At 46.5% G+C, this 20,522-nt stretch overlaps 1 pseudogene; it reads right to left on the bottom strand.

Annotated features, from left to right (window-relative positions):
* Nucleotides 1-3,298: 3,298 nt before the first annotated feature.
* LOC136476996 (rab GTPase-activating protein 22-like) lies at nucleotides 3,299-14,855 on the bottom strand (annotated as a pseudogene).
* Between the last annotated feature and the right edge of the window lie 5,667 nt (nucleotides 14,856-20,522).

The following is a 20,522-nucleotide window of genomic DNA, read 5'->3' as shown; positions in this document are numbered from 1 at the left end:
CAGATCCGAAAGGATCTAAACTGATAAGCTAGATCTATACCTAAACCTTTCTCTGATACCATTGTTGAAGTGTTGAATCGCTAGGACCATAGATCTAGCCGGGGTGCTTGATGAAACAAAGACCTAGAACACGTTCTAGTGCAACGATAGAGAGACAGAGAGAGGTGGATGAGGTCTGACGAACCTGACACCGCGGAGAGGGTAGATCCAGAGACCTCCATCGGGTTCATTGGTGAAGTCTGCGCACGGGCAGCGACGGTCGGGGAAGACGTGTCGCAGATGTAGTGCCGGTGGTGGAGATCGATGACGGCGTAGTGCTGTGGTGGAGGTACTTCCCGTCACTGGCTGCACCCCTCACTTAGATCGGGTTTATGGTTTGTCGGTGGAGAGCTCGGCTCAGGCGAACCTCGTGATTAGAGCCGCCGGCCCCCACCTTTTTTATAGCGCAGGGTGACAGGGGCCCTCCAGCCATGGTGGGCTGGACGCCCCCGATCAGGGCGCGAATCAAAGGCCCAACTGGGCCGTTGGGTCCAGTTATGTTAGAGATCAATCTAACAGGTGCGACCAGCAGCAGCCAGGACGCTTTCCAGGCATGCATATGTGAGCACGTATGGATATTCGAGGCTTCGAGCGAGCAGCGAGGCAGAGCCAAGCAGATGCGAGCAAGTTGGGATTGGGATTAGGGGTAGGGGAGAGGGCGAGGTGGGCGCGGCGGCGGCGGCGGTTGGTGGGCGGTGTGGCGGCAGCAGGAGAGCCACTGGCTAGGGCGGCGGGGGAGGTCATCAGCGTTGGGAGCGGGGCTGGTGTGGACGCAAGGAGGAAGATGACTGGCGCTCCTATCGCGGAGACACCCTACTCTTTTAATTACTTCGGCGCAAAAACCGTCTAGGGTTTTGAGTTGTAATGGTTGGACTTCTAACCGGGGCAAAACCTTCCTATCTGGTCGCGGTTTATAGGGAATATTCAATTGGTCAAAACACAATTCAAGGTATGATTGAGGTATTTTGGTACGGCAGTAGCTGCTGTGCTCAGTGTCTTTTTTAGTGCAGCTTCTATCTTCTTTTTCTTCCTTTCCCTGGAGGTAATCGCCTATTACCGCCTTTGTAATCGGTTTGTCTGTTTCATCTACTTCCTCTTAACAAAGAACGTGCCTCATGACACGGTCGTCGAGACAAAAAAAACAAGTTTATTTTTAGGGGTGAAACATCTCTTAATACTATTTCAAATAGGGATATTTTTTCCTAGTGATGGTGGTTGTCTTTAAACATGGAGTAGTCACGGACATGCCCACGGAGATTTGAAAGGCGTGGATGTACAAGGCAGGAAAGGACGTGACAGCGCGCGCGCGTCCAGACTCCAGACAGCTCGCCGTGTGTGGGACGCCCGGCCCAGCAGGGCTGCCGGGCCGTGGCTTATCGTCCTGGCCATCATCTATCATCGAGAGACGGCAACAAAGGCAATGCCGCCGGCCAAGCTATGGCTGGCCCCAGCAGCTAGCGGCCTGTCGGTCTCATCGCAGCCACTGTGTGGCCACCGAGCTGCGAGCTGGAACTCGCTCGGCCGGAGACGACGTCGACGGCGGAGAGCATGAGCAATCCAGAGAGATCGCCCTGGGCAGCCTTTGTCGGGCACCTTTGGGCACGTCAGTCGGCTCAATCTCTTCATGAGTTGGATACGGTGGCGCCCGCCCAACACCAACAGAATGGCCTGGGCCACCTCTCGTGCCGCCGCTCAGCGTCCGTCCAGCCTTTTCCTTGTCGTCATGTTCATATATGTGTCGTCCCTTCGTCCTTGTGGATGGATAGTGGCTAGCGTACAGGTGCAAATGCTACAAAGCCCTTGTTTAGTTTCACCCTAATTTCCAAAAATTGCGTACCTGTCACATCGAATGTTTGCGGCCCATGCATAGAGCATTAAATGTAGACGAAAAGAAAAACTAATTGCACAGTTTGGTGGGAAATTGCGAGAAGAACGTTTTGAGCATAATTAGTCCATGTTTGAACACTATTTGTCAAATAAAAACGAACGTGCTACAGTGGCCCCAAAATCCAAATTCTTGGAACTAAACAAGGGCAAAATAGTCAGACACCTAGTAAATTGTGCAATTTACAAGGCACTAAAGAATGTCATTCTAGCTTTGAATTCGGATAACGAAGAGAGTACACTATATCTAGACACTCATATATACACTCAGACACTCATATATGCACTCACCTTTATAGATGCACGGACACATCTTAACTATATGAACATCTCAAAAAAAAGTAAGCCAGTAGGTGGTCTTATTATCGGCGGGAAATCGAGTGTGAGGTTCCATCTCGCGGAGCCGAACCAACTAAGCTACGTTAATACCCAAATAAATGGCATTTGGTCTCTTTTAGTTACAAATTAACTAGCTGATGAAAATTAGGTGCTAAAATCACCTACTAGAACATAACTGTTTTACTATCAGGCGAAGAGGCATTCTAATCACCGGATCAGACATGGGGAAAGTGGAGACAATGATTGAACACGTGTTGTGCCCCATGGGCCAGGGCAACTGCTGGCTGTCGCCTCATGTTGCGTACTAGTAGCATTGTTTCAGGTAAGATCACATCAAAAGTTTGGACGCTGGTGCAGGTGTCCCCTGAGCTGTACGATCGATCCTTCATGCTGATCGCCATTTCTCTCCATATTCCACGGAGGAAGAGGACGTCCAGGAAGTGGACGCAGATGTTTCACTCCGTTGTTGGAGTGGCGTAACAGTCGCACTGGGCCAGTACATCTGTGCATGCATTAGTACCCCATGAAAAAAAAAATCTAGAACATCACCTCACCGAGTCAAACTATTTTGATCGAATTTATAAAAAAATATCAATATTTATGATACTAAATATGTATTTTTAAATTCCCTTTGAAATATACTTTCGTACTACACCTTGTGGTATTAAGAATTTTTCTACAATATTATTTGAATTTAAAATATTTGACTAAGAAAGGACTTAGAACTGCATCTTTTTTCAGGATGGAGGGAGTAGTAAATAGTAGTGCAGATATCATGATCCAGCCAGCTCGCATGTGGCACTGCCATGTTGTCCAGAAATACATGATTTCTGCAAGCATATGCTCTTGTGCTTCGCATAATTGCAGCACGTCACCATGCTCTTGTGCTTCGCATAATTTCTGCAAGCATATGCCCTTACCATGCTGCGATATCAAACAGATACTGCAGAATATACCAGGAAGGCAGGAACATGAATGAAAATGTGTTGCTGCGGTCTCAAGCATATATACTAGTAGAACTCATGATGAAAGAAACTGGTGTGTGAAATGACAGTAAAGACTTTGCTTTCATTATTACTCAACATTACACCCAAAAACTGGGAACTTAATATTTCCTATAAAAGACTTCATGGAAAATGTTGTTTCTGCCAAGGACAGACATTATATTAGAAGCAAAAACAAAATTTTCCATCAAGTTTGACTATGGATGGCTTGCATAAACCACTGTGCTATCCAATGGTTTATCAGCTTAACCAAAGTGGAGACAACTTCGTCCTCACTTGGAGCTACAAGGTTCTCTACATATATACCCATCAAGGGTTTTTATTCCGGGTGATGAACAGTACACAACAGATTGCTAAATACACCTCGGAAAAGGGTTCATGTCTGCATACTCTACCGAACATAACTGAGGAACGCCGTTGCATCAGATTTTGTCATGAAGGTCAACAACCAAGTGGTGTGCATCATCTAGGAGCTTCCAAACATCTAGCTGCCCAGCCATGCTATTACACTCCCGCAGTATCTCATCCATGCTGCTGTACTTCTCGATTATGAGCTTCCTCCTCTGCAAGACACAGGCTGCGATAGCATAGAGCAGCAAGTCATCTGTTGGCGGGGCATGAAGCCTTATCCTTGCCCAAGTGGACCTTCCAATCCCAGCTCGAATCGCGGCCTGGTCAGCCCACATAACCTCCCACAGACACATAGTCTGCTCAAAAGTGAGCTCCCTCCTGAAGAGAACCACTACCATTCGGTACAGAAAGAAGCAGTCTTCGGCCTGAAGTTTCTGCAGATGCCTATAGAGGTGCGAGTCCTTGCGCTTGATGATCTGCGAGACGGTCTTCAGCTGTCTTCTTATTCCAACCTCATCAAGCCTGAAGTTGTGTCTGGCTTTCTTCATGAAACCCACAAAGCACCAAAATGCTTCATGATCTTCCTCCATTACTGCAATTATTGGTGACAAGAGATCGCTCATTCCTTGACAGTACCCTATCTCTGGATCATAGAGTGCATATGCCTCAAGCAGTGCAACTAATCGTGCAGCATGATAAATCATGTAAGGCTCCAAGTGGTCAAAATCTTTCAACCCAACAGATATTGCAGACTGCAGTGCTTTCTCTTTAGAGACTTCAGCCTGGTTACGGGCAAATAGAACCCATTCTGTATTTGCTCGAATAGCATCTACACGTATAATGCGCTGCCATGTGGCAAAATCCTCGGGAGTTCTGTCTGAAATAAAAATGTCTGACTTAGATGAAGCGGTCCGGACAAATTTTGGTTTGGGATCACAGTTCTCTTCCATATTGGTAGAGACGGGTGTTCTATCAGGGTCCTCTTCACAGGAAGACTCAGATTCAGAAGATTCTGATTCTACCATACATGGATCAACATAAGTTAACTCACTTGTATCTTCATCTATGCATTCCACAGCATCCCAGTTAGAACTCTCTGATTCTTCTGCCTTACTGCCTAAAGATTTCAATTCTTTGGGCATCACACAAGCCCTCTTACTAACACCATTTGAATATGGTGACTCTGAACCTTCAGTCCCATCAGAAAAGTCCTCATTCATGAACTCATTTATAACATTCAGGCCATTTCCTCTATTACAATGCAGAACGTGGTGGCACTGTCGCCTCAGTTTTTCATATTCTTTCCTGCACCAGAAGTTGAGGCAATTCATTTTATCAATAAACAAAGTATCATTGTGAACAATACTAGTGTTATTGTGGCATTTTCTTCAGAAAACAGGAAAGCACAAGATGTCTGATAGCAAAGGTGCACACAGCTGTTATATATCTACTTATTTACACTTCTTCTCTGGATTCTAGAATATAAAGATAAATCATCCTCAATACAAACTGGATATTCAACCAAATCAAGAAAGCAAAAGCTGATGGACAAAGAATGGAGTTATGAAAGTGATACCTTTTCTTTATCTTGATAGTATTCCTGTCCTCTTCAGAGCTGTTCAAATCATAGCTGTATATAATATGAAATTGGTCAGTCTGTCGACTTGAAGCAATTACATATGATAGATATCTAATAGCAAAAGGCTAAGCCTCAATCAACCAAATTAAACACATTTTTCTTGCTGTAAGTTGCATTTTTTTTAAAGCATAATGCCTTTTCTTGGCTTTCAGTCTACCTGAGATAGATGCACAGATGATTCTGATTTCGATCGATTGGCGCAAAAATGTGGCTTAGGAAAAATCAGCAACTTCACAAAATGACACTAGGGAGGCCCATAAATAATAGAAGAAAAAATTAGCATAGTATCATCAAATATTAGGATGCCATGTGAAGCCTAGGGATGCGTATCACTGATAGTATGACACATTGATCAGTCATATTTCAGATGACACTTAGCAAATCTAATGCTGATATTTTTGGACAATGTTGACCTATGAGAGGAAATGAATTTAGCTTTTGGTATGTTTTGGATTTCTGCTGATCCAGGTTGAGCAGTGTTTTTAAATAATGAGGTTTCACAAACTCATGGCTTTGGGCATGCTTTTTCAACAAGTTCTCCCTCCATTTCTGTTCATAAGGCATTAGCATATTTGTTCGAACTCTAGTCACAACATTGTTGTACATGGGCTCATTAAGGACATGTACAACAATGTCGTGACTAGAGTTCGAACAAGTGATGGAGACACGGATGACTTCCCGATTAGGATAGGACTACATCAAGGGTCAGCTTTGAGCCCTTATCTGTTTGCCTTAGTGATGAAGGAGGTCACAAGGGACATACAAGGGGACATCCCTTGGTGTATGCTTTTCGCGGACGATGTAGTGCTAGTTGATGAAAGCCGGACAGGAGTGAATCAGAAACTGGAGTTATGGTGGGAGACTTTGGAGTCCAAAGGTTTTAGACTCAATAGAACTAAAACTGAGTATATGAAATGTGACTTCGGCACTACTACTCGGGAGGAGGAAGATATTAGTTTGGAAGGTCAAGTAGTGCCTAGGAAGGATACCTTTCGATATTTAGGATCAATGCTACAAAGAGACGGGGATATTGATGAAGATGTTAGCCATAGAATCAAAGCAGGGTGGATGAAGTGGCGGCAAGCATCTGGTGTCCTATGTGACAAAAGGGTACCACAGAAGCTAAAATGCAAGTTTTTTAGGACGGCGATTAAACCTGCTATGTTGTATGGTGCAGAATGTTGACCTACGAAAAGACGACATATTCAACAGATAAGTGTCGCGGAAATGCGTATGTTGCATTGGATTTGCGGTCATACAAGAAGGGATCGAGTTCGGAACGATGATATACGTGATAGATTAGGGGTAGCACCAATTGAAGAAAAGCTTGTCCAACACCGGTTGAGATGGTTTGGACATGTCCAACGGAGACCTCCAGAGGCAGCGATGCGTAGTGGAATCCTAAGCCAGGATAGTAACATGTGAAGAGAGGCAGAGGAAGACCAAAGTTGACTTAGGGTAGATGCAATAAAAGGAGACTTGAAAGGATAGAATATACCCAAAGACTTAGCCTTAGATAGGAGTGCTTGGAAAGACAGCTATTCAAGTGCCTGAACCTTGATTGCTTCTGCTGGGTTTCAACTCTAGCCTACCCCAACTTGTTTGGGACTTAAAGGCTTTGTTGTTGTTGCTGTTGTTGTAGAATTAACTCATAAATGTCATAGATAGAGCAAGTTTAAACAAGGGGGTATCAGATGCCTTGTATGTCGAAACAGGATAGAAAAAATCATAAGGCCAACATTTTGCAAAAGAGAGGGTATGATGGAAAGATTATTTTGTGTAAAGAATGTCATGAAAAAGCAGTGCAAAAATCTAGGCCACCAACCGGTAGAAGTATTTTTCCTCCATTGCATAAAATCAATATTGAAAACAGCAGGCTATAGCACCGCTATAGCAGCTAGAGTTCTGTGCTATGGCCGCTATTGGTGCTATATCAAGCAATAGCAACACTAAACAGCATAGCGGGCTATTTATTTAGCAGCGCCAAACAGACTTTACATGTTCTATTAAGTTAAGAACTTAAGCAACTACCATTTAATTGTCTGGTTAGTGTTTGCTTATGTCTAGGGCTGCTGGACAAATACTTATGTTATACATCTTATCTTCGACCTACTTATCTCTTATGTTATGTGAGCAATCATTTGAATTATCACATGAGACCACACTTGTAGGTTTTAAATAACTACTAGCACATATGCACCATATCATTTCACAAGAACATTTTGGTCGAATGTTCAAGTTTGACTAGCTTCTTGAGCTATACATTCATTTACCACTTCAAACTATGTTAACACTTAACAAGATGATTGCTACGTGATATTTAATACATAAAAAAAATAGGAAAATCATCTTACACTCCAAGCAGAAATGGCCAAACTTCAGCCCTTATGCCCTGGTTCAATCCCCTGGAAACATTAATATAAGTGATTCAGTTTACCATTAAAGTGGAAAAGGCTGCACAACATGCAATTGGATTGCAAAATGTGCATAGCTAACAATCCCAACATATATCGGTCAGTGGTTGTGTATAGAAAGAAAGCCTGCATAACAATAATGCTTACCCCACTGCGAACCTTCTTTAGAAACTTTCTTCCCCCATCACGAAGCTTCCCATTTGCTGAAAATAGACGATTCCAGTGTTGACAAGTAAGTGCTCGTTTCCTTTTTCTTCGAGACCATGGAGATTTAATTCCACCCCTAGAATGAAATGTGGTAGGAAGGAAGAAATAATAAGTTGAAGTTGGCTGATGATTCCATGTTCTATGTTATTGCAGCATACCAAAGATACAACTTGACCACAGCATTTACGGATTTTCATTCTCAAATCAAACAATGAATTTAATGCTAGCCTTAATAGCTAAAATGTAGTACTTTATTGGTTACCACAAATGTATAAATACCACCCAAAATGTAGCATTTCAGCGAGCTACTAGCACAAAAGCTGGAGGTATCAAATTCAACATTTCAGCAAACAATGGTAAGTTAACTAACCAACATCATAAGTTCATAACCCGCGGAGCAAACCCCCGAACCCCTGCCCCACCCTTACACAGCGGCACCATAGCCCTTGTGAGAACGGCCAACGACCTGGGCTGGGCCTTAGACCTGTGCTTTGGCATGGGACAGACAAGGGGATTTTTTTTTTACCCCAGCATGAAATTCACTCCCACGGGGAGTCGAACCCATGACCTGAAGATTGCTACTAGAGCCACCTAACCAACTCAGCTAGAGGCCTGTTTGCACTAACCAACATTATGGAATGTCATTCATGACACGGTTTCAGATGACATGGTTTAGAACTCTATCAGGCTACCGCTGCCATGAAGCAAGATCCTAAAATGGACCCTCCCCCCCCCCCCCCCCCACCCCACCCCCTAAAAAATCTAAAACTGGATCATCCTTAGGCTAAAATGCTCCTTTCCTTCTTACAATGAATTGAACAAACATCCAATCTACATTTCACGCAAATAGCACTGCAAGTGAACCAGAACTTTGTGCCTAGTACTGCAGTGCTGCTGCGCAAGACTTAACTAGATCAAAGCCTACACGAAGTACCTAGTAACTGGTTCAGAGCACTTGAACAGCAAACAAGTTAGCATTTTTTAAAAATCTAAAAGCCTAAAGCAATTCTTATAAGAATAATAGTACCGAACAAACTACCGCTTCCACTGTGCTACCAGAATAGCATAATTTTGAGAATTAGTGCGCGTATCATCGCTAGCAAATGTCAACAGTTACGGTAGCCAACAAAAATTCCCCATTTTGAAGCGACCCATTTTGCGGCACCAGGAGGAATCCACACAGGATAGTGTTGGAGGTACAGAGTGTTTTTACTCAGCCAGGGATTACACACCCAGGCGACTGCTCTTTCATATATAGGAGATAAGTAGCACATTGATTACATTGATGGCTCATTAGAGCATTAACTAAACAGCTAACTGCCTGGGTACTTGCACAGTCACTTGTGCTGCCCAAGGCCTTAATAGCAGAAACATAATTAAGCACAGATAACTAAGTGATAACTGGGAGCAGGACTTAACTTCTACAGTTCTCCCCCTAAGACCTGCTTCCCCCATCCTTGATCTTCATGATCCCAATCTTGCTTCTCATGTCTTCAAACTTGGCCTTGCCTAAGGCCTTAGTCAGAATGTCTGCCAGTTGATCATTTGTGGCGACGAACTCAGTCTTGATGCTGCCTTCTTCAACACAATCTCTGATGAAGTGTTGTTTGATTCTTATATGCTTGCTTCTGTCATGAAAGACAGGGTTCTTTGCAAGTGCTATTGCTGATTTGTTATCCACTCGCAGCTCTACTACTTCCACTTTCTTTCCCAACAATTCAGCAAGTAACCTGGACAGCCACAGAGCTTGTGTTGCAGCAGTAGTCATGGCAACATACTCTGCTTCACAGCTAGATAAGGCAACCACTCTTTGTTTAATGGACTGCCAACTGACCAGATTGTTGCCTAGGAAAAATAGACAACCTGTAGTGCTCTTGCTTGAGTCAATATCTCCAGCCAAGTCTGAGTCACAGTAGCCAATAAATCTGGCTTCACTGGATGCCTTGGTGAAGTGCAGGCCATACTCCAGACTGCCTGCCACATACCGAAGGATACGCTTCACTGCCTGCTGATGCTCTATGGTGGGCCTCTCCAGAAATCTACTCACAAACCCGACTGCAAATGCCAAGTCAGGTCGAGTATGAACCAAATATCGCAGGCTTCCAACCAGCTGCCTGTACTGTGTTGGATCAACTTCCTTGGCTGTACTCTTCTTGCTCAATCTTAGCCTTTCCTCCATAGGAGTGGCTGCTGGGTTGCAGTCCACCATACCACCCAATTCCAGTATCCTTTTGGCATAGTGAGTCTGTCTAAGGGTGATGCCATCGGTGTTCTGCTGTACTTCAATGCCCAGATAGAAGCTTAAGAGCCCGAGGTCACTCATCTCAAATGTTGCTTTCATTTCAGCCTTGAAGCTTTCAACATCCTGCTCTTTGGCCCCTGTGATGATCAAATCATCCACATACACACCGACAAGCAACAGAGAGTTTCCAGAACCTCGCCTATAGATTGCAGCTTCATGGTTGCTTTGTCTGAAACCTTTCTTTTTCAATGTTGAATCAAGCTTTGCATTCCATGCTCTTGGTGCTTGCCGTAGGCCATACAGAGCTTTGCGCAAGCGATACACCTTGTCTTCTTGTCCAGCAACAACAAAGCCAGGCGGCTGATGCACATATACCTCCTCGTTGAGGTCTCCATTCAGAAATGCGGACTTGACGTCCATCTGATGAACAGACCAACCCTCCTGTGCCGCCAGAGCCAACAAGACTCGAACGGATTCCATGCGTGCGACAGGGGCGAAAGCATCATCATAATCCACGCCTTCTTGCTGGACAAAGCCACGAGCGACAAGTCTGGCTTTGTGTTTGATAACATTACCGTGTTCGTCCTTCTTCAATTTGAACACCCACTTCAGGGTGATTGGACGGTGACCAGCAGGAGGCTTCACAAGCTCCCAGGTCTTGTTTCTCTCTACTGATCGCAGCTCTTCTTTCATTGCTGCGCACCACGCTGGATCTCTCTTGGCTTCAGTATGCGAAGTTGGTTCGCCAGAGTGCGTTAGATGCAGCTCTGCGAACAGGCGAGTTGCAGGTGGCGGTGTGGGCTGCTGGCCAATGATATTGCTGACAGTTCTGTAGCGAAGTGGTTCATCCTCGTGATAAGCATCCAGTCGATCATCATCATCCTCCAGAGGCGTGGCATGCTCAATCTGAGAACTTGGTGGCGGTGGTGACACTTCCAGTGCCGCTGGGGCAGAATTAGCTTGAGGATGAGTTGATGCGGAGCCCTCTACTCCTTCAACTCCAATTGGGCTGTTTGATGCGGGTGTTCTTGGTGAATCCGGGAGCAGAGGCGACGACGGCGGTGCTGGTTCGCTCACCTCCTCTGACCAGACATACTCAACTGTGAATTCACTGCTGTTCACAGCTGATGGCCCAGATTCCGGCGAGGACCAATCCCAGCCATGTTCTTCATCAAATACAACATCACGGCTGATCCTGACACGCCCGCTCACAGGCTCAAACACCCTATATGCCTTAGCTCCTTCTGCATAACCAATAAACACGCCGGCCTCGCCGCGGTCATCAAGTTTGCGCAGCTGACTGAGCTTCCTTGTGTATGCCACACACCCAAACACTTTCATGTGTCCCAGAGTTGGTGAACGTCCATGCCAGGCCTCATATGGGGTGATCCCCTTCAACGCACGTGTCGGTGATCGGTTCAGTATGTGGACTGCTGTCATCACAGCCTCCCCCCAAAACCGAGCTGGCAGGCCCCTCTGCTTAAGCAGTGCCCTTGCCATGGCCACTACTGACTGATTGCGCCGTTCAACTACCCCATTCTGCTGAGGTGAGTGAGGAGCACTGAAGTGCCTCTTAATGCCTTGTTCTGCGCAGTAGGTAGCGAAATCAGCAACTGTGAATTCTCCTCCATTATCGGTGCGAAGCACCCTGATTTTCTGACCACTTTCCGCCTCTGCGCTCAGTTTGATGCGCTTGATGGCTTCTGCTGCTGCATCCTTGCTTGGTATGAGCGCTGCCCACATGAAACGGCTAGCGTCATCGACGAGCAGCAGGAAATATCGATTCCCTCCAGGTGTTGCAGGTGTCACTGGTCCGCAAAGATCGCCGTGCACCAGCTCAAGGGGCTGTTTGGCACGGTACTGTGTTGCAGCTGGGAACGGGCGCCTTCTCATTTTGGTGGTGACACAGGTGTCACACACCTGCTCCACATGGTCAATAACCGGGACACCGCGCGCCATCTCCTCCTTCCCAAGTCTGCGGAGTGCATCAAAATTCAAATGCCCCATCCTCTCATGCCACTGCCACGCTACATCTCCTCTGCATGCTGCAAGACAAAGTGGCTGGACTGCATGAAGTTGGAGTGTGTACAATCTGTTAGCCCCTCTCTTCACCTTGGCAATCAAACGGCCAGTGTGTTCCCAGATACGTAACACGTCGTGATATATCTCCACCTTGGAACCAGTCTCGTCAAGCTGACCCAGACTGATAATGGAATTCTTCAGGGCTGGTATATAGTACACACCCTGCAGCACCCTATGCTCACCAGTTCTTCCTTCGAAAGCAATCGAACCGATGCCTTTGATGTCAACCTTGGACGCATCTCCAAATCGGACCGTGCCTCGCACGTCCGTGTTCAAGTCAGAAAAGAGCTCACGCCGTCCAGTCATATGGTGTGTAGCTCCTGAATCAAGGTACCACACATCTGCCTTTTCTTCATCGCCATTGGCACCAAGGAAGGCGCGGGCTTTTGGTTCTTCCAGATTCACCTCTTGAGCAGCATAGGTGTATGCCGGCGCGCACTTATCAAGATCAACGAGCCCATGCGCCAGAAACAGAGCCCCATCATCCTCGCATTCTGCATACTGCACACGGCCATTGTGGCCGCCGTCACCGCCGCCTGCGCCCCCTCGGCCACCAGCGTGCTGGCCTTGATTGCCACCGCGGCCGCCGCCACGACGGCCTCTGCCCCGTCCGCTGCCACGGTCACCGCCACCATCACGGTCACCATCTCTGTCTCGGCGTGGATGAGGGCAGTCTCTTGCCCAGTGGCCCTCCTGGCCACAATTGTGGCAGGTATCGCCACAGCGTCCACCATCGCGGCCGCCGCCACGGCCCTTTCCTCGCCAGCCGCCGCGACCGCGGCCACCACCGCCGCCTTGGCCGCCGCCGCGCTGATTCTTTGAACTAGAGCCAGCAGAATCATCCCCGCTGCCCTTCTTCTCCTTCTTCCAGCGTGCGCGCCATTGCTCCTCAGTATACATGAGCTTGCCGCCGACGGTGATTGGCTCGGTAGGCGCTTGCTCTTCACGGTCATCAACAGCCTTGAGCCTCCCAGTGGCTTCCTCAAGCGTGAGCATGTCAAAGTCCAGAAACTGCTCAATAGCAACCACAATCTGCGCATACTTCGACGGTACTGTACGCAGATACTTCTCCACCACACGCCTCTCATCGATGTCCTGATCACCATGAAGGACAAGCTGTCGATGCAGAGTTGAGAGGCGGAAGGCAAAATCTTCGACGCTCTCTCCTGGCTTGACACTGATGTTCTCCCAGTCGCGGCGGATGCGTTGCAGCGTCGCGCGGCGGACCCTGTCCACGCCGATGCGCGCAGCAGCTATGGCGTCCCACGCCTCCTTCGCCGTCCGCTTGTCGATGAGCGGAATCCCCATCTCCTTGGGAACCGCTGCGACAATCGCCTCCATAGCCCGCCGGTCGTCGCGGAACGAGACCCGCTCTCCTTCAACTGCGTCCCACAGATCGCGGGCCTGCATTCGCAGTTTCATCTCTTGGCTCCATTCGTGGTAGTTCGTCTTGGACAGCATCGGCCAGTTCGTGCTGCTGCCCGAGTCCCTGTATACGACCCTATCGTACACAGGCGACTCCCGACGCCCGCCACCGCGGCCACGCCTGCGGACTGGCGGAGATGGAGACCTCCGGCGCGGGCTCTTGACCTCCTCCTCTTCTTCTTCATACTCCAGCTCCTCTTCTTCCTTCTCTGCTGCAATCTCCTCCCTCAGCACCCGCGCGGTCCTTGCCGCCTCCTCTGCAGCCGCCGCCGCCTGCCGCGCCGCCTGGACCGCCTGCGCAGCTGCCTCCTCTGCAGCTTTCAAGCGCGCGGCCCGGCCAGAGGAGTCCTCCGCATCGCTGACGCCCTTGGCAGCCTTCCTTCGGCGCTCAGAAGATGTCGAGGCCATGGATAAGAAAGCAGGGAAGAGGGCTCGAGTAGAAGATGAGAGAGAGGTGTCTAACCTAGGCTCTGGTACCAATTGTTGGAGGTACAGAGTGTTTTTACTCAGCCAGGGATTACACACCCAGGCGACTGCTCTTTCATATATAGGAGATAAGTAGCACATTGATTACATTGATGGCTCATTAGAGCATTAACTAAACAGCTAACTGCCTGGGTACTTGCACAGTCACTTGTGCTGCCCAAGGCCTTAATAGCAGAAACATAATTAAGCACAGATAACTAAGTGATAACTGGGAGCAGGACTTAACTTCTACAGATAGCTCACCGGTCCATGTTCGGAGACGAAGGAGCCAGCGAGGGCGACGAGGAAGCTGCCACCACTGACGCTGGCGCTGAATCCGAACCCTCCGCGGCCGAATTCGCCGAAGCAGACAAAGAGGACGTCGCCGGCGAGGCCGACGAGGTAACGGGGAGCGACCTGCGGTGGATCCACGAGTACGACCGCGGGGAAGACGGCACCCTCGGCGACGGCGCCGAGGAGGTGCTGGATCGCCGCAGGGCCTTCATCGCCCCGCCCCGCATCGCCTCCACCTACCGCTCCTAAACTAGCAACAAGTTACCGAGCACCTAGTCCACCCCGACCGCTTCCCGCTTCAGGGCGGCGAGCTTCCCCATCCACGCCGCCGGCGGCCGGCGCGGGCGGGCGGTGGCCGATGAGGACGCGGAGCTCTGCGCGTGCGCGACGACGGGGGATTCTGGTGATCTGGTCTCCTTCCCCTGGAGAGGAAAAGAGTTAAAAGAGTTGGTGCGGTAGGCATCGGTTACACAGCCCGTCGCCTACGCATGCTGCCATGTGGGGGAGGAAGAGCTGGAGCCCACGCGTCAGTCTGAGTACATGCGGTGTACAGGGTAAAACTGCCCAACCACTCAGCAGTCCGCACAACATGACAGCAGTCATCATCATTTCTGGAAAGAAGAAATTTTCTACAGCAGTCGTTTTTCTTCTCTAGCGTACTGTCTCTGTAAACGAAATAAAAATCTTGTTTCTCGAGAGGTGAAACCACTTCACATTTAACAAATGTATAAAAAGATATTAATATTTTTATACATAAGTCCGTCTGGTGCTGATTTGTTGTGTAAGGAAAGTATGGTTGGCTCGCTAAAACCAACCAGCGAACAGACTGATTAACTATAACAGATGTTTTTTTTGTTTATTAAGCTTTACCATTTTGTGTTTTATGTGAGATTTGTATATATTGATACTGATACTGATAAAAGCAAGATTGCGTTTGGCATGTGTCGATATCTTTGAGTTGGTCTTGGTTTCTTCGTCGGATGAGATAGCGAGTGATGTATCTTTCATCACCCTGTGCGAGATATTTGTTTTCCTGCTAAATTACGTCGCGCACGCGGCATGTGCAAGAAAATAAGCGTCTTACCCAGAGTTTTTATGGTGGTGGATGCGGTCAACTGAATCCACATCATCTATCCGCGTTTGGTCATTGCAGAGAAGAATACTTCAACGACACGACCGGAGACTTCTGTTAAGACTGTAGGATCATCGATCTAGACTTTGACCATTCTATTCAGTACAACATGTAAAACGATAGATCCTAGGACATGTAGAACGGTCTACAGAGAGACATGGAGAGAAAAGGAAGGGTACCGAACCTGAGACCGCAGGGGTGGAGGATCCAGTAGCCTCCATCAGGTTCGTCGATGTAGGCTGCGCACGGGCAGCGACGGTCGGTGAAGAGAGGCGACGCAGTGGAGACGATGATGACGGTGGCGGCTTCCCGTCGCTGGCTGCGTGCCCTCTTCGAGATCGGACTAGGGTTTTGTCGGTGGGTTTGCGGCTCACGGCGAACCTCGTGCTTTGAGCCGCCGGCCCCCACCTCTCTATATAGCGCAGTGCGACGGGGGCCCACCAACCATGTAGGGTTGGGCGCCCCCGATCAGGGCGCGAGACCAAGGCCCAATAGGCCGTTGGGCCTACTGGTCAGGAGATCAATCTAACATTCTCCCCCTTGATCTCACTATTACTTTTATCTTTAAACTTTAAACTTCAATCCTTTAAACCTTACTCATTTCTTCACAGATGATGCATAGAGCATGTTTCATCGTCTCGGTCAATCGCCGATAGATTTGACAGCTACAATGCACGTCTCTGATCTGAAACAGTTACTTTAACTTTTGGGCCCTTTATAGTCCAGGAATCATAGGCTTTCCCTTAAACCCATGCCGGCTACATGTTCTCTGAACACGTTGGGTGGTAAGCCTTTTGTAAGCGGATCCGCGAGCATCTTTTCGGTACTTATATGCTCAAGACTTATCATTTGATCCCGGACTTTATCCTTCACAACATAATACTTTATGTCAATGTGTTTGGCAGCACCACTTGACCTATTGTTGTGAGCATACTGTACTGCTGGATTATTATCGCAGTATAACTTCAGTGGCCTATTGATGTCGTCAACCACCTTCAAACCGGGTATGAACTTCTTTAGCCAGTTCACCTGCCCCGTTGCCTCATAACATGCTACAAACTCGGCATACATTGTGGACGATGTAGTGACGGTTTGCTTTGAGCTTTTCCATGAAATAGCTCCCCCTGCGAGAGTAAACACATATCCAGACGTGGATTTTCTATTATCTCCCGCATAATCAGAATCTGAATATCCCTCTATATAGAGTGAATCAGATCTTCTATACGTCATCATGAGGCCTTTCGTTCCTTGCAAATAACGCAAGACTTTCTTTACCAATTTCCAATGTTCTATTCCAGGATTGCTCTGGAATCTGCCAAGTAACCCGGTAACAAATGCCAAGTCAGGGCGCGTACACACTTGAGCATATTGCAAGCTTCCGACAGCTGAAGCATATGGAACCACTTTCATTTGATCGATCTCATATTGGTTCCTGGGGCATTGAAAATCCCCATATCTGTCGCCCTTGACTATAGGAGCAGGTGAGGGACTACATTTGTGCATACTGAATTTCTTTAAGACTTTTTCTATGTATGCCTTTTGTGACAGTCCTAATACCCCTTTACTTCTATCTCGGTGAATCTCGATCCCTAGAACGAACGAAGCTTCACCAAGATCTTTCATATCAAACTTTGAGGACAAAAACTTCTTTGTTTCCAGTAGTAGACTGACATCACTACTAGCAAGTAAGATATCATCCACATACAGGACAAGGAAGATAAACTTCCCATTCTTAAACTTTGCGTAGACACAATTGTCCTCAACATTATCTTTAAACCCAAAATTCTTTATTGTCTGATCAAACTTCAAGTACCACTGTCTTGAAGCTTGTTTTAATCCATAAATAGATTTCTTTAGGCGGCATCCCAAACGTTCTTTTCCTTCCATGACAAAACCTTTCGGTTGTGCCATGTAAACATTTTCCTCTAAGTCTCCGTTGAGAAATGCCGTCTTTACATCCATTTGGTGTAATTCCAAATCGTAATGTGCCACTAATGCCATTATGATTCTGAAGGAATCCTTACATGAGACTGGAGAAAAGGTCTCATTGTAATCAATCCCTTCTCTTTGTGTAAAGCCTTTTGCCACAAGTCGGGCTTTATATCTCTCTATATTCCCTTGAGAGTCAAGTTTTGTTTTGTAGACCCATTTACAGCCTACTGTTTTGGCTCCTTTAGGAATTATCTCCAAATCCCAAACTTTATTTGCATTCATTGATCTCATCTCATCTTCCATGGCCTCAAGCCACTTTGATGAATGATCACTTTTCATGGCTTCTTCAAATGAGGTGGGATCATCCTCCATTTGAAATTCTTCAGTGTTGTACACTTCATAATCAGCAGGAATAGCTGATTTTCTAACTCTTTGAGACCTTCTAGGGGCCTCCTCAATTGGCACATTTTCTGTTTGAGGCTGTTGTTGCTCCCCCTCATGTGTGGCAATAGGTTCTATAGGATCCTGAGCCACAGGTTCCTCATCATCATTCATTGTTGCCACAGGCGGGATAACAACAGGTGCTGGCACCACAGTGTCTTGTCCTGTTGGTGCAGCAACAGCAGGTAGTGAGAAAAATGGCTCATGAATGATCGGAGTGGGTGCAAACACCCGCTTCTCTTCAAGGTCAATTTCTCGAGCTACCATGCTCCCCCTTATCATTTCATCCTCTAGGAAGACAGCGTGTCTCGTTTCCACAAACTTTGTATGTCTGTTAGGACAGTAGAAACGAAAACCTTTTGACTTTTCTGGGTAGCCAATGAAATGGCAACTCACTGTTTTGGGATCTAGCTTCCCAATGTTTGGGTTAAAAACTTTAGCCTCAGCAGGGCTCCCCCACACACGCAAGTGGTTAAGTGAGGGTACTCTTCCTGTCCACAACTCATACGGTGTTTTGGGCACCGACTTACTTGGTACTCTATTGAGAATATGAATGGCGGTTTTTAATGCCTCCATCCACAGACTCGTGGGTAAAGTGGAGTAACTTATCATACTACGCACCATATCCATCAGGGTACGGTTACGCCTTTCAGCTACTCCATTCTGCTGAGGTTCGCCCGGTGTTGAATACTGGGCGACTATACCATTCTCCTGTAAGAACCTTGCAAAAGGTCCAGGAACTTGTCCATATGGGGTATGCCGACCGTAGTACTCTCCTCCACGGTCAGACCTGACTATCTTAATCTTTAAATCATGCTGATTTTCAACTTCTACTTTAAATATTTTAAATTTATCCAACGCTTCTGTTCTTTCTTTAATTGGATAAATGTAGCCAAACCGAGAGTAATCGTCTGTGAATGTTATGAATGAATCATAACCATCCACACTTTTCACAGGAAAAGGACCACATATGTCTGTGTGAATAATCTGTAGAATTCCTGTGCTTCGTTTGGCATCTTTCTTAATTTTCTTTACATACTTTCCTTTTATGCAATCTCTACATTGTTCTAACTCTGAGAGCTCTAATGGAGGAAGAATATCATTCTTAACTAGTCTTTCTATTCTCCCCCTCGAAATATGGCCTAAACGACAGTGCCATAATTTCGACAACGCATCTTGAGCTCTTTGTTTTCTGTTTCCATTGTTCGATGAGGATACATTTTCATTCACATCACATACGGAATTAACATTTTCACGAAGTGATAACAAATAAAGCTCGTCTTGTCGGAAGGCAAGACCAATACATTTATTATTAAACAATATCTGACATTTGCCATTTCCAAAATGGCAATCATAACCATCATGGTCCAACTTTGAAACACTAATCAAATTTCTTTGCAAAGAAGGTACATAAAGAACATCTCTAAGAATAATTATGAAGCCATCAGCAAGCTCTAACGGAAGATCACCAACGGCCTCAACATCTGCTTGTTCTCCATTTGCGACTTTAATGAAACTTTCGCTTCTTTGCAAAGTTCTCATCGAACGGAATCCCTGTAATGAATTAGCAACATGAATAGTTGCACCTGAATCAATCCACCAAGTAGATTTTGAAAACTTTACATACAAGGATTCATTTACGAACGTAATAATGTTCTCACCTTTATTCTTCATAATCATCTTTAAGAAATCAGGACAGTTCTTTTTATAATGTCCTGTCTTCTTGCAGTGGAGACACTGGTCTTTAGCCACTGGGAATTGCTGGTTCTGAGACTGTTGCATGGGACCTTTTCCAGATGATTTGGAGGAAGAACTATTATTATAATTCTTTTTCTTATCTTTTAGGTAGTTGACTGAACCACCTTGTGAAACTTTTATTCTTTCCTCCTCCTGCACACACATGGCTATGAGCTTTTCCAAATCCCATTTTTCAGGCTGTATGTTGTAATTAACAACAAATGTGTCAAATTCTTTGGGCAAAGAAGCAAAAATCAAATGAATAAGAAACTCATCCTTGAGTGCCAAATCCATTGGTTTGAGCTTAGATGCCAGATTGCTCATTCTCAGTATGTGCTCTCTAATGCCACTGCCGCCACCAGAGTACCTTTCTGTGACCAGCTGCTTGATCAGCTGGGTTGCATATGTCTTTGAAGAGCCAGTGAACTGACTCTTTATTCTGTCTAGGTACTCTGTGACCGTGTCACAGTCTGGAATTGAGCCCACAATAGCAGGCTCAATTGTGTTCTTTATCACTGCCAGACACTTCTTGTTGGCAGTGACCCATTTCCTATGCTCAAGGTCATAGGACATCTTTACGGGAGCAAAATCCCGCTCTCTGTTCTGCCATGCAGCATCAGTCTCATCTGTCTCCCTCACCGGTGCCACAGGTTCTTTAGGGCACGGTGTGGTGACAACCCAGTCAACCTCAGCGAGGATAAAGGCCAGGTCTATCTTTTTCTTCCACTCAATATAGTTATCACCTTTTAGAGTGGGGATTTCTTTGATACAACTCATCAAGTTGTATCCTCCTGAAAACATAATTCAAATAGAGTGAGAACAGAAATAACAACAATAATTGCATGCCTTAGTTTAACGTTGGTCAAAATTAAAACATACAATTATTTTCTACACT

The sequence above is a fragment of the Miscanthus floridulus genome, chromosome 8 (genome assembly GCF_019320115.1).
Source record: "Miscanthus floridulus cultivar M001 chromosome 8, ASM1932011v1, whole genome shotgun sequence".
NCBI lineage: Eukaryota > Viridiplantae > Streptophyta > Magnoliopsida > Poales > Poaceae > Miscanthus > Miscanthus floridulus.
The sequence above is the reverse complement of the archived record's forward strand: the minus strand, read 5'-3'. Positions and strand labels throughout refer to the sequence as shown.